This window comes from Lissotriton helveticus, chromosome 10 (genome assembly GCF_964261635.1).
Source record: "Lissotriton helveticus chromosome 10, aLisHel1.1, whole genome shotgun sequence".
Classification (NCBI taxonomy): domain Eukaryota; kingdom Metazoa; phylum Chordata; class Amphibia; order Caudata; family Salamandridae; genus Lissotriton; species Lissotriton helveticus.
This window is the reverse complement of record NC_136071.1, coordinates 713,600,233-713,611,999: the sequence shown is the minus strand read 5'-3', so window position 1 is coordinate 713,611,999 and position 11,767 is coordinate 713,600,233. Positions and strand designations below refer to the sequence as shown.

Sequence of the window (11,767 nt, the reverse complement as noted above, 5' to 3'; positions counted from 1 at the left end):
TTGACATGGTGACCAGCGGCAAAAGACTAAACAAAACAGTGGTTAAAGGAAAAATGTTCAAAAGGTATGTGTCAACATGTAATTTTATTTATGCACAACACATATTTGGCCCCATAGGGGCCAGGATACCAAACAAGAGAAAAAATTCAGGAAAAAAAAAGTTCGGGAAAAAAAGGAGGGCAAAAAGGCAAGACTCCTGCAACCAGAACAAATGGCTTAATGAACACCAGCAGCTTCATTGTTTGATTCTAGAGTCAGTGTTTTCTTTAATCCTCTTCTTGCATTGCAAATCTTTATAGCCATCTTCCTTCTCATACTTCTGTAGTCCAGTGATGGCCAGTCGTTGGTACTGCACACAGACCTCATAAACTCTGGAAAACAAAATAACATACATCAGTATCATGTTACCACCACTATTTTTGGATTTTATTAGGTCTTAACTTTTGTGGAATGGGACCCCCGATGATAAATAGTTGGGTCCCCTCCAAAACTTGAGATAAAACTTAGGGCAGCAGGAGTGGCCATGGCTCACAACAGAGGTACTTTTCTGCAGCTCAAAATCTGCACTAAATGTGATGATTATAAAAGAGCAAACATGACTGCCAACAGAAATTGAACACAAAGCACCACCACATAACTGGTGTTTTGCCCCTGGTCTCCAATGACCATTCTAGCCCCAAGTAGCAGTCTGTCTTCTCGGCCTCTTTCGCCCTTTTGAAATGCTGTGCTGCACCTGTTGGCCTCTGGGACATTCCCACCAACAACCGCCAGAGTCGGAGGAGTCTCACAGCCAGCTCTATCTAAGTTCCTCACACCTGTCCTGGATGGGGAACATCCTTTTCAACGCAACTTTTACAACGAAGTACCTTTACGACGCAACCATTACAATGCAACTTTTACAACGACTTGCGCTGGGGGGCGCTCTAGGATAGGGAATAGTTTTAATTTACTATCCAACACCTTCCCTACTATCCACGGGGACTGGAGTTGGAATAGTAAATTAAACTATTCACTATCCAGCGCCCCCAACGCAAGTCGTTGTAACGACTTGCGTTGTAAAACTTGCGTCCTAAAGGCATGCGTTGTAAAAGCATGCGTTGAAACGTCATACATCCGTCCTGGATGCCTTTTGAAATGCTGGACTGTGCTGTGGTTGGGGTACTTGGAAGAAAGACTGTACTGATGTTAGGAATTGAAACAAACATGTGCCATAGTCATGTTCACTAGACGCGGTCAAGTAATCAGTAGCAGATTTCTTTACACAACCATCATGGAGGCAGCCACGATGAGTTGGAACTCTACTTGCAATGTTCATATTTGGAAAATAGTCTAAGAAACTAGCATAGTGACCAGAAATCATAATTGGAGCTTACAACCAAGTGCTAGGAACAGGACCAACTGACCTATTTATTAGAAAGTTGGTTAGGTCTAAATAAAAGCTGCAAGCACAGTATTTAATAGGTTCAGTTTGCTATCACCCATTCATCCAGTTTGAGTCCCTCACCTGGACCTACAGGTTTTTTTTTGTCCTCATTTTCCAAAACCCTCCTATAGAAAACACCGACCACCTTGCGTGTCTTACCCGGGCGAGTCCACAAGATCTTTTAAGCTTTCACCCAAGACACAAAATAGTTTTTGGCGGAGGGGGCCTCCAGAGGTAACAGGTTATTTATTTAACTCCACCAAGGTTGCATTAAACCTGCAGGACCATATTTTCTACCTGGGAGACCTGTAACAGTGGTCCATGGAGCATAAAAGGCATAATCATAAAAAAAAACGGTAATCCTAAGACCAGTGTACCAATAGATCCCAAAATGCTAGTTTTTTCTTACTACAGGTCCTCGCCTGATCCACTCTAGAGGTTTCATACAGGGACGTCAACTAGCCGGAGTGTGTTGGTGCAGCAACATCAACCCAGAATTTACAAATTTGTCTTCTTGCCAATAGGATAGCATAAAATAAAAATGATCTTGCATGGCCAGAGATGTTTTCGTCTATACCAAAAATGATCAGTGGGAGGTTGATAGTCAGGTTAGCATAGAGAATAGAATCCAACGTGGCCTTCACCTCCCAGAAAAGCCGGATGGGGGGGGGCAGTCTCTAAACATGTGAACATCTGATGCTGCCAAAAGACCGTATTTGTTGCAGGATTTCCCTGTCTGAAATTTTGATCACCGTAAAGGTAAGAAATAGGCACGATGAACCGTGAAGTGATGATTTTGCTTCAACCATACAGGTTTCACCACTTTATACAGCAGAGCTAATGAATCAGTCCAAAGTTGCTCACACTGAGAGTCTAAGTCTATTCCCCATAACTCGTCGGGGAGTTTAAAGTCACCATCAACCTCATCCAGGATTGCCCAATACCAAAATGAGACTTCTTTGCTGCCCCCTGGCTTTGCTACGAGAAGTTCCTCCAAGTTACTTTCCTTCCCCAGTGGAGACCCCTGTCTGATCTGTGCCTGCGCCCAGCTATTTAACTTCATGTGTTTAAATCGAGATAAGCCGGGACCCACACTCCCCCATAGTTCTTCCCAAGTTAGCAGTGCACCCCCAGACAGCAACTCTCCCCACTTCATAATTCCTGCGTCTTTCAAGGGGATAGCCAAACTATCCTGAAGGCAAGGTGGAATGCCTGGTGAATCCCATATTGGTACCAAGTTAGAAAAATAACTGAGTCCTATTTTCTTTCTGATTAATATCCAGCTTTTAGCCAGTGAATGAAGAATTTTTAATGTAATTTTTTTTTAAAATGTGGTCCCCATATTTACATAGGAAGCCCTCAGCTGGTAAATTGGCCCCTTCTAGCATGGCCCGAAACATTTCGCCCCCTAGAGTGGTGGCGGGATTTTTGAACAACATTCTTGAGTGCGAAAGTTGAAAAGCCCAAGCGTAGTATAGAAGGTCCGGTCGTGCCAGGCCTCCTTTTTCCCTCCTCCGCCTAAGTTTTTTCCACGACAATCTGGTGGTTCTATAATTCCAAATAAAGGAGTTAATCTCCCGTTGACATTTGTCTAGTTGCTTGGGATCGAAGGCCGTAGGCATGGAGTTAAAAAGGAATGTGTATTTGGGCAAGATGGACATCTTCACTAAATGTGTCCTCCCCAAGATGGATAAGGGAAGGTACGCCTAAGCCTTAAGCTGTTTCTGGCAGGCTTTAAATACCCGATCCAGGTTGTATTCGGGAATTTTTCCTACCTCCTGTGTAATATTAATCCCTAGGTAACGCAGGGAGGGGGCGACATTCAGTTGTGAGTTGCTTATGTTCCAGGCCATTATTTCAGTTTTATTTGCATTTATTTTGTATCCTGAAACCTTGCCGAATTCCTCCACCCTTTTGATAACTATTGGAAATGCAAGATCAGGGTCGGCCGTCAATATTAGGATGTCATCGGCATATAAGGCCACCCGCCTTTCCCACCCAGCGAATTTGAAGGAAGGAATGTTAGTGTCCTGTCTGAGAACCTGGGCAAAGGGTTCGATATATAGATTGAAAAGGAGGGGGAAGCGGGCAGCCCTGCCTTGTACCACTTGTAATCTTAAAGGCCTCCGTCAAAGCACTGTTAACAAGTAATCTAGCAGTTGGTGCCTTATATAAAAGCTCAATCACACGACGGAATCTGTCACCCAGATTAAACTTTTTCATTACTGCGGCCAGATAAGCCCAATTCACCCTGTCAAACGCTTTGGTCGCGTCAAGGGTAAGAGGGGCCAAAGGGAGAAAAAAGGCTGATGCGATGTCAATGGCCCCCACTAGATCGTACGCGAGGTCCGCTAATTGGCACCTTTTTACAGAGCCTTTTTGATCTTGATGTATGATGGAGTCCGCTACACCCCCCAACCGCTTAGACAAGGTAGCAGCAAAGATTTTATAGTCGTTGTTAAGGAGTGAGATCGGGCGGTAGGATCCACACTCCGTCGGATCTTTCCCTGGTTTAAGGATCAAAACTACCGTCGCCTCACTCCACAAATTTGGGGGGGTTCTCTCCATTCAGGAGAATACTGTTAAAGACTTTTGCCAAAGTTGGAATAATGGTCTCACTGAGAGAACGGTACAGCTCCCCTGGTAACCCATCCGGGCCGGCCGCCTTCCCTCTTTTAATCTGGGCAATGGTCTTCCTTACTTCATCCTAGGAGATTTCTATCTCCAGGCCCAGTCTTTGCTCGTTTGTAAGTCTGGGGAGAAAAACTCCTTCAAGCCAGATGTTTTGCTCTGCAGAATCTGCACTAATATCTTCCCTATAAAAAATTCCAGAAATGCACTTCCGATTTCTAAATTCGAAAGGCGAGGAGCTGACTCTTCCTCAACCCTAATCTCTCTAATATGTTTTTTTGCTTGGTCTGTTCTTATTTTCCAAGCAAGTATCTTGCCTGCTGCCTCCACAAATTCAAAGTGCGAGATTTTACTCGCCTCCCACCTTCTGGCAACTCTATCCTGGAGAATAGATTCCAGTTGATTTTTTAAGGAGAGTAATTTTTCCTGATGCTCCCTTGAACCTAAAAGCGGCCCTAGATTGCCCTCAATGGTGTTCATTTCTGCCTCTATGCCCTTGATAGTGTCCCTGAATATCCGTCTTCTATATGAGGCTCTGCTGGTGATACATCCTCTCCAGAAGGCTTTCAGAGCGTCCCAGACCGTAGAGATATTTGCTGAATTTAGATTTGTATCTAAGAAGTGTTTAGTCTCAGACTGGAAAAAATTGTTTTCATCCTCCTCTAACAGAATAGTGCGGTCAAAGGACCACGAACTATGCTGATGTTGTTGGGCCGGGGTTAGGCTAAAAAATATGGCAGAATGATCGGAAATATAGGAGGGTAAGTATTCTATATTTTTGACTGATTCTCTAAGGCTATAGCTAAACAGTGCATAGTCTATTCTGGACTTGTGGTTGTATTTTAGTTTCTTAAAGGAGACCCCCAGTTGTTCACCCGCCCTTTCTCTCCATATGTCTGCCAACCCTAACTGAGCCATAATTACTGAAAGAGTTTGCCTAGATTTTGCCGGAACACAGGCCCTTGAGTTGGATGTTTTATCCAGCTTGGGGATGTACCTACAGATTTAGAAATAAATTCCCAACTCAAGGCTTTGTGCCAGATTTGCATGCCATTTGTAGCACAAAGCGTTAAGAAATTACAAGTCACCCCCATTGCTCTTCTTGCTCTTTTACAGCTGTTAAGTAATGATGAAGCCAACGTACAATTATCTGATACAAGACCAAATATGCAAACCTTCTTTATCCCAATTAATAATAATGAATTTTTACAATCCAAGATCGACTGAATGTTAATTTTAACATTTGTAATATCTTACCAAATAATGCATCAACCTTCTCCTCATCAAGGACAGCTGTTCCAGCAAGAGCCTTCGTTACACCTTTTGCAGATGCAAGTTCTTTTGGAGAAAATAGTATTTCGGTGACACCATTGAGAAGAAAACCTGCACTGTCCCGAGCTGCCTTGGCTTCCTCCAAGAGTTTGTGCAATTTTCTCTTTGGAACAAGAACATCTCTGAATCGTGAAGGATCATTTGAGTCCTTCACCAACTGCTGCATATCATATTGCAAAATAACACAACTATTAACTATCTGCCTTCATGTTAGGTTACATATTAAAAAATATATATAGGAAGAGAGTGGTTTTTTGATTTTGATTTGAAATCTATACATGGCTAACGATGTAATATTTGCTATGTTAGCTCAGGGAGTAGAGTGAAGCCATATTTCAAAACATTGAATGCAGAATGTTTTCTAAGTCCTCATGCAGGAAATGTACAAGGTTTGTCCTATATAAACTTTAACTGTGCTATAGAGTGGCAAAGAAAACAAGTACCTTTTGTACAGTGAATGATCGACTGCATATTTTAGATGCTGCTGTATCTGTTAAGTCCCTTGAATTGGTCAAAGCAGACAGTGCACCTTGCAAATACTGTATGGCCAACTCCCTATTGCAAGTGCCTTGCGACTGTGCTATAATCAAATAAATACAGTTGTTAAAGGCAGCAGATAATACAATATTCACATAACAAGCATACTTTTTGGCAATGCATGGGTTTGGGTGGAAAAAATGATTATTAATGAGAATTTGTAGCAGTTTATGTGGAAAGGTAGAATATCAAGCACGCACCTTTTAAGTGTTAATTTTCGGCTTGTAACCGTACACACTTCTCATTCAGACAGGAACTAGGGCCAACAGAATAGCTATCATTTTGATTAATTATGGCCAAGGAGTTATATACCATTTCCTTAGAGAGAAAGAAAATCATAATTAGGCCATACAACTGGGAATGCAATTTCCTATGTACCTTAAAAAAAACATTACCCCAGTGTTGAATGATGGACTTTCCTCTGTCATCAAATGACATGATTCTTCATTGTTCTGGGGGGGGGGGGGGGGGGGGGGGGGGAAAGAATCATGAGGCCCTCATTTATACGGATCATGCCAAACAGTTTTATATTTGTTTCACCCGCTCTTTGCAGAGATAACAGGTTGAAGTTATGTGGTTTTGGCACCAAAAGGCATGTTACGTTAAGCAAGGAAAAAAAGGCTGGCATACAGGCTTAACAAAATGCAAGTGTGTATATTGGCAGGACTCATTTAGCTCTGCTTACATCATGGTCAAAGCTTTCGTTGCTTGCAAACGGGTCATCATGGCTAGGGGTATGGTTCACATCCACAGCTGTTGCTGCAGATGGAAAGTCACTGTAGGCCAGGTTGTGTGACTGTGAGCCGTGAGCAACGAAACCTTGTGGTGTCAAAATATGTGGTGCCAAGGGTACCATCATTTTGGGATCTTGTCTGCAGGGTCTAGTAGGTGTTACGGCATTGCTCGAAACAGCCAGCTCTTGCGTTGGAAATAGTTTTTTGGGTATTAACTGGTGACGTGGTGAACGTGAGGCATGTTTTTGTCCCTGATATTTGGATTTAAGTGGGGACTCCAAGACAAGTTCATTGTCACGTTGTACTGCGTCATATTTACTTGTGGATTTTGAATGAAGGACACTAGCATCCCTGCTAAAAGGGCCAGGTTTTCAAGTTTCTGCAAATTCATCTGCGAACTCGCATCACCAGATTGAGAAGCTGTGCTTTCGGCATGAGCTTGGTTACCAACTCTTATATAATCCAGCCAACTCTGCTTGGGTTTTTTATCCTTGCATCTTTTCTCTGCAATTTCTTCCTCTTGAAGTTCACGTAACACCCTCTTCAGTCTTCCAGCGCTTCCCCGATTGCCACAGTCCATCATCAACAGCTTTTCCTCCTGTGCCCTTTAGAAGTTTTAGACCTTCTGTTGTGCCCGAATATCTTGCAATCTAGTCTTGGAAAATATTCTGAATCTTAAGACACTGTTTCTTCACTAAAAAAAGAGAAACAAAATATATATTTATATATGAACTTAAAAACAGAGATAAGAACACATTGATCACTTGCAATATATCTCCACCCGCTAGCCAGAATATATAAATACACCGGTATTGATAATAAAGGACAAATGTACAATCTATCCATAACAAAGTAAGTAACTTTTCATTAATAGACAGTACACGTTGTAAGCCTGAACTTGAACCTCCTGAAAAAACTTGCCTAAATAAAATAGTTTAAACACAAATGGCTGCGTTATAGTAGTGCCACAAGCTAAACGTTTCAGCCCTTTTCATAAGTATTACATTTGTCTCTGAAGAGCTATGCAAGGCATACGTGAGGACATGCATGTTCATTTTAACTGACCAGTATTGGATTAATTTATTCCCAAATGTAGGTTTTTAATAAATCCGGTTGGTAATTCATACCATTATCCTGCAGTTGCAATCGTAATATAAAGATTTACTTATTGTGCTTACCAGATGATTGGAAAAGAATCATAGCTTTAAAATCTCTCTCTTCGGTGATTGGCCGACCAGTTTCATCTATATTTTCAACCAGCCATTTGCAAAGAACTTCACCGGACTTGTCCAAAAGCAGAAATTCTTCATCTTTTCGCACACACACAGAACAATCGCAAGTGAAAAATAGGACGTTGAATGAAACCATGATTATGTCCTGCTAGATATAAAAATCAGGAATTAGGTGTGTCTTGTTTAAGTTTTCAGAGGCATAATACAAAGTGAATCAATCTGATTCATCGATTATTTAATTGGAGCAAAGCATCCCAAAAAGTACACTGACCTGGTGCAATTTAGATCTAATAGCGTCGATTTTCGACTACAAACAAGTGTTTAGGCATCCACTGAAGGCCATTGAGGAAATTGCATAATAATCCAGTATGTGCTAAAGGGATTACAATTCATATGATATAATGACCTCAGAAGGGTGAATGGTTGAGTGGACAAGTCATAATCTGAACCTGTGACCATGACGCATTATTACACTAAGTCACCCGACCCATCTATTTCAAGTCATCAGGAGAAAAGAGAGAAGTGGGGAGACAAAGTACAAACCAGTCAATGAGAGTCAGTCAGTCAGAGTCAGCCAGTCAGAGAGAGTCAGTCATTCAGTCAGAGAGAGTCAGTCAGAGTCAATCAGTCAGAGAGAGTCAGTCAGTCAGTCAGTCAGAGTGATTCAGTCAGTCAGTCAGAGTGAGTCAGTCAGAGTGAGTGAGTCAGTCAGAGTGAGTCAGTCAGTCAGTCAGAGTGAGTCAGTCAGTCAGTCAGAGTGAGTCAGTCAATCAGAGTGAGTCAGTCAGAGAGAGTGAGTCAGTCAGAGAGAATCAGTCAGTCAGAGAGAGTCAGTCAGTCAGAGAGAGTCAGTCAGTCAGAGTGAGTCAGAGAGAGTCAGTCAGTTAGAGAGAGTGAGTCAGTCAGTCAGAGTGAGTGAGTCAGTCAGTCAGAGTGAGTGAGTCAGTCAGAGTGAGTGAGTGAGTCAGTCAGAGTGAGTCAGTCAGTCAGAGTCAGTCAGTCAGTCAGAGTGAGTGAGTCAGTCAGTCAGAGTGAGTCAGTCAGTCAGTCAGTCAGAGAGAGTCAGTCAGTCAGTCAGAGTTAGTCAGTCAGTGTTAGGACACAGATCGGTGAACTGACTGCGCAGTCACAGCCGTGTCCAGACTACAACCCCCACAGTCAAACCGGTGGGAACTACGACTCCCGTCATGCTGCGCGCTGCGCATGCGCGAACCTCGCACACGGAAGGAACAGTTTAAAACGGACCGGGAGCAGGAGGAAGCTGTCGGATATTATCGCGTCCACCGAGGAGTTCGGGTTTAAAGTACCAGGTGAGCTGTTCCTCTGGAGAGGAAACTCTCGTCTTTTGTTCCACGCACTTGGAGCGCCAGCACGCCCCAGTCCCCGCTCGAGGGTTCGAGCAGGATACAGAGCGCCTTGAAGCGCCTCCACACCCCAGTCCCCGCTCGAGGGTTCGAGCAAGATACAGAGCGCATTTAAGCGCCAGCACGCCCCGGTCCCCGCTCGAGGGTTCGAGCAGGATACAGAGCGCATTGAAGCGCCAGCACGCCCCAGTCCCCGCTCGAGGGTTCGAGCTAAACTTTAAGCGCATTGAAGCGCCAGCACGCCCCAGTCCCCGCTCGAGGGTTCGAGCTAAACTTTAAGCGCATTGAAGCGCCAGCACGCCCCAGTCCCCGCTCGAGGGTTCGAGCTAAACTTTAAGCGCATTGAAGCGCCAGCACGCCCCAGTCCCCGCTCGAGGGTTCGAGCTAAACTTTAAGCGCATTGAAGCGCCAGCACGCCCCAGTCCCCGCTCGAGGGTTCGAGCTAAACTGTAAGCGCATTGAAGCGCCATCACGCCCCAGTCCCCGCTCGAGGGTTCGAGCAGAATACAGAGCGCATTGAAGCGCCAGCACGCCCCAGTTCCCGCTCGAAGGTATTCGAACGGTGGGGCTCTACCTTTGTTCTCCGTTTATCCTTCTTTTGCCCTCTGTTGGGAGATGTCGGGACCGGCATCTATGCAGAGGACGAATTAGTGAGTACTCGTTCTCAAAACCACTATTCCTTAGTTCGAGTGGCATTTTCGGCCACTGCTTAGCACGGTGTCCTCTGTTGGGTGACTGTCGGGACCGGCAGTTGTGCAGAGGACGGTTGGACGCTCATACCATCGGCTACACCCCAAGTCATTTGCCCTTCGGGGTTTTGTGGTGCTCGTTTGTTCAGTGGTGCTATTAAACCTACCAAGTATCAAACCATTTGTGTACTTGCTGTTTTCTCAACCCTGGGGTACTCAGGGGGTTACAGAATATCCGACCTTGAATCACCTTAATCCACCTCCTGGTTGAGAAAGGAGAATGGCAGCCATGGACGACGTGTTGGCCGCCTTACTTGATGTGCAAACAGAGCTAGCTACATCGCGGCAAGAAACCGCGGATCTAAAGGCCAGGATGGACCTGGTACAACGGAACCCCTTTAACGCAGGGGCACATGGAGGAGGCCCGCAGGCAGCGGTAGTGGTGGAAATGCCGGTAGCCATACCATTAGCCACGCCGGAGCGATACAGTGGAGACCCGGCAACAGTGCAGGTGTTCATAACACAGGTAGCACTGCACTTCTCCTGTAAGCCCAAAGCGTTCCCTACAAATCAGGCAAGGGTGGCGTTTATGATATCATATCTGGCAGGAAACGCGGCTCAATGGGCTGTTCCTTTGGTGAGCAGAGACGATCCATTGTTATACGACTGGGAGGCCTTTCAGGAGGAGTTCGTCAAGGTCTTCGACAGAAGAGCTGATACCTATACAGCTGACCGTGAACTGCTACAGTTGAAACAAGGCTCCACGGGCCTTGTTCAGTATTTGAATGCGTTCAGGCGACTCATCGCTGAGACCAAATGGCCTCCGGCCAAACAGACAGCACTGTTCCACCAGGGTCTGAGTGAGGAGCTGAAGGACGTTATCGCGCAAATCGACCCTCAACCTGCACATTGCGAAGACCTTATCAGTCTAGCGCTCCGCCTGGAGCATCGACTAAGCGAACGCCGGGGTGTGGGGCCTCGCAAGGACAAGTCTACCTCCGTTTCGGGTCACACAGGTGCCAACGACCCCGTGACAACTCCAAAAAACGAACCTATGGATATCGGGGCTGTCCGAGCCAGTCTCACGGCCGTAGAGAAAGAATCCCGAAGGAAACAGGGCCTTTGTCTATACTGTGGAAAGAAGGGGCACTACGTCCGTGAATGTCCAGTGAAACCCCGAACAGGTTCCTCACGATCCAGCCGGCTGTCCACCACCTCGGTGGAGAAGAAGGCGGAAAACTAACGAGCTCCCGGAACAAAGAAGGGGATTCCTGGAGTCATGGATATATCCCTTCCATACAAAGGCGCAGCGTGAACAGCACCAAACACCTGTTCATCCCTCTACGGGTCAAGGTACAGGGGACTTGGGTAGCGGTTTCCGCCATGGTGGATTCAGGGGCCACAGGGTTGTTTATGGACAAGAAAGAGGTGGAACGCATAGGGGTATCGCTCCTAACCTGTGCGATCCCCGAGGATGTGTATGCGGTGGATGGGCGCCAGTTGGTTTCTGGGCCCATCAGTCAACACACGGGGAATGTGGAGGCACGCTACGGATCTCAACATCAGGAAGTCCTGGATTTCAATATCATAAGTGCCCCGCAGTATGGAGTCATCTTGGGGTTGCCATGGCTGAAGAAACATAACCCTTCCATAGACTGGGAGTCCCTCACCATACAGATGGATTCACCGTTCTGTTCCCGTTTCTGCAGGTCCACAGGGGACGCCATTACGGAGGAATCAACAGGGTATGAGGTGGCTACGGCAGCCGAAAAAGAAGTTGCGCTCCCCCCAGAGTACCTCCCTTACCAGGACGTGTTCGATGACA

At 45.5% G+C, this 11,767-nt stretch overlaps 1 pseudogene; it reads right to left on the bottom strand.

Moving 5' to 3' along the window:
* Positions 1-216: 216 nt before the first annotated feature.
* Positions 217-8,025, bottom strand: LOC144785469 (uncharacterized; annotated as a pseudogene).
* Between the last annotated feature and the right edge of the window lie 3,742 nt (positions 8,026-11,767).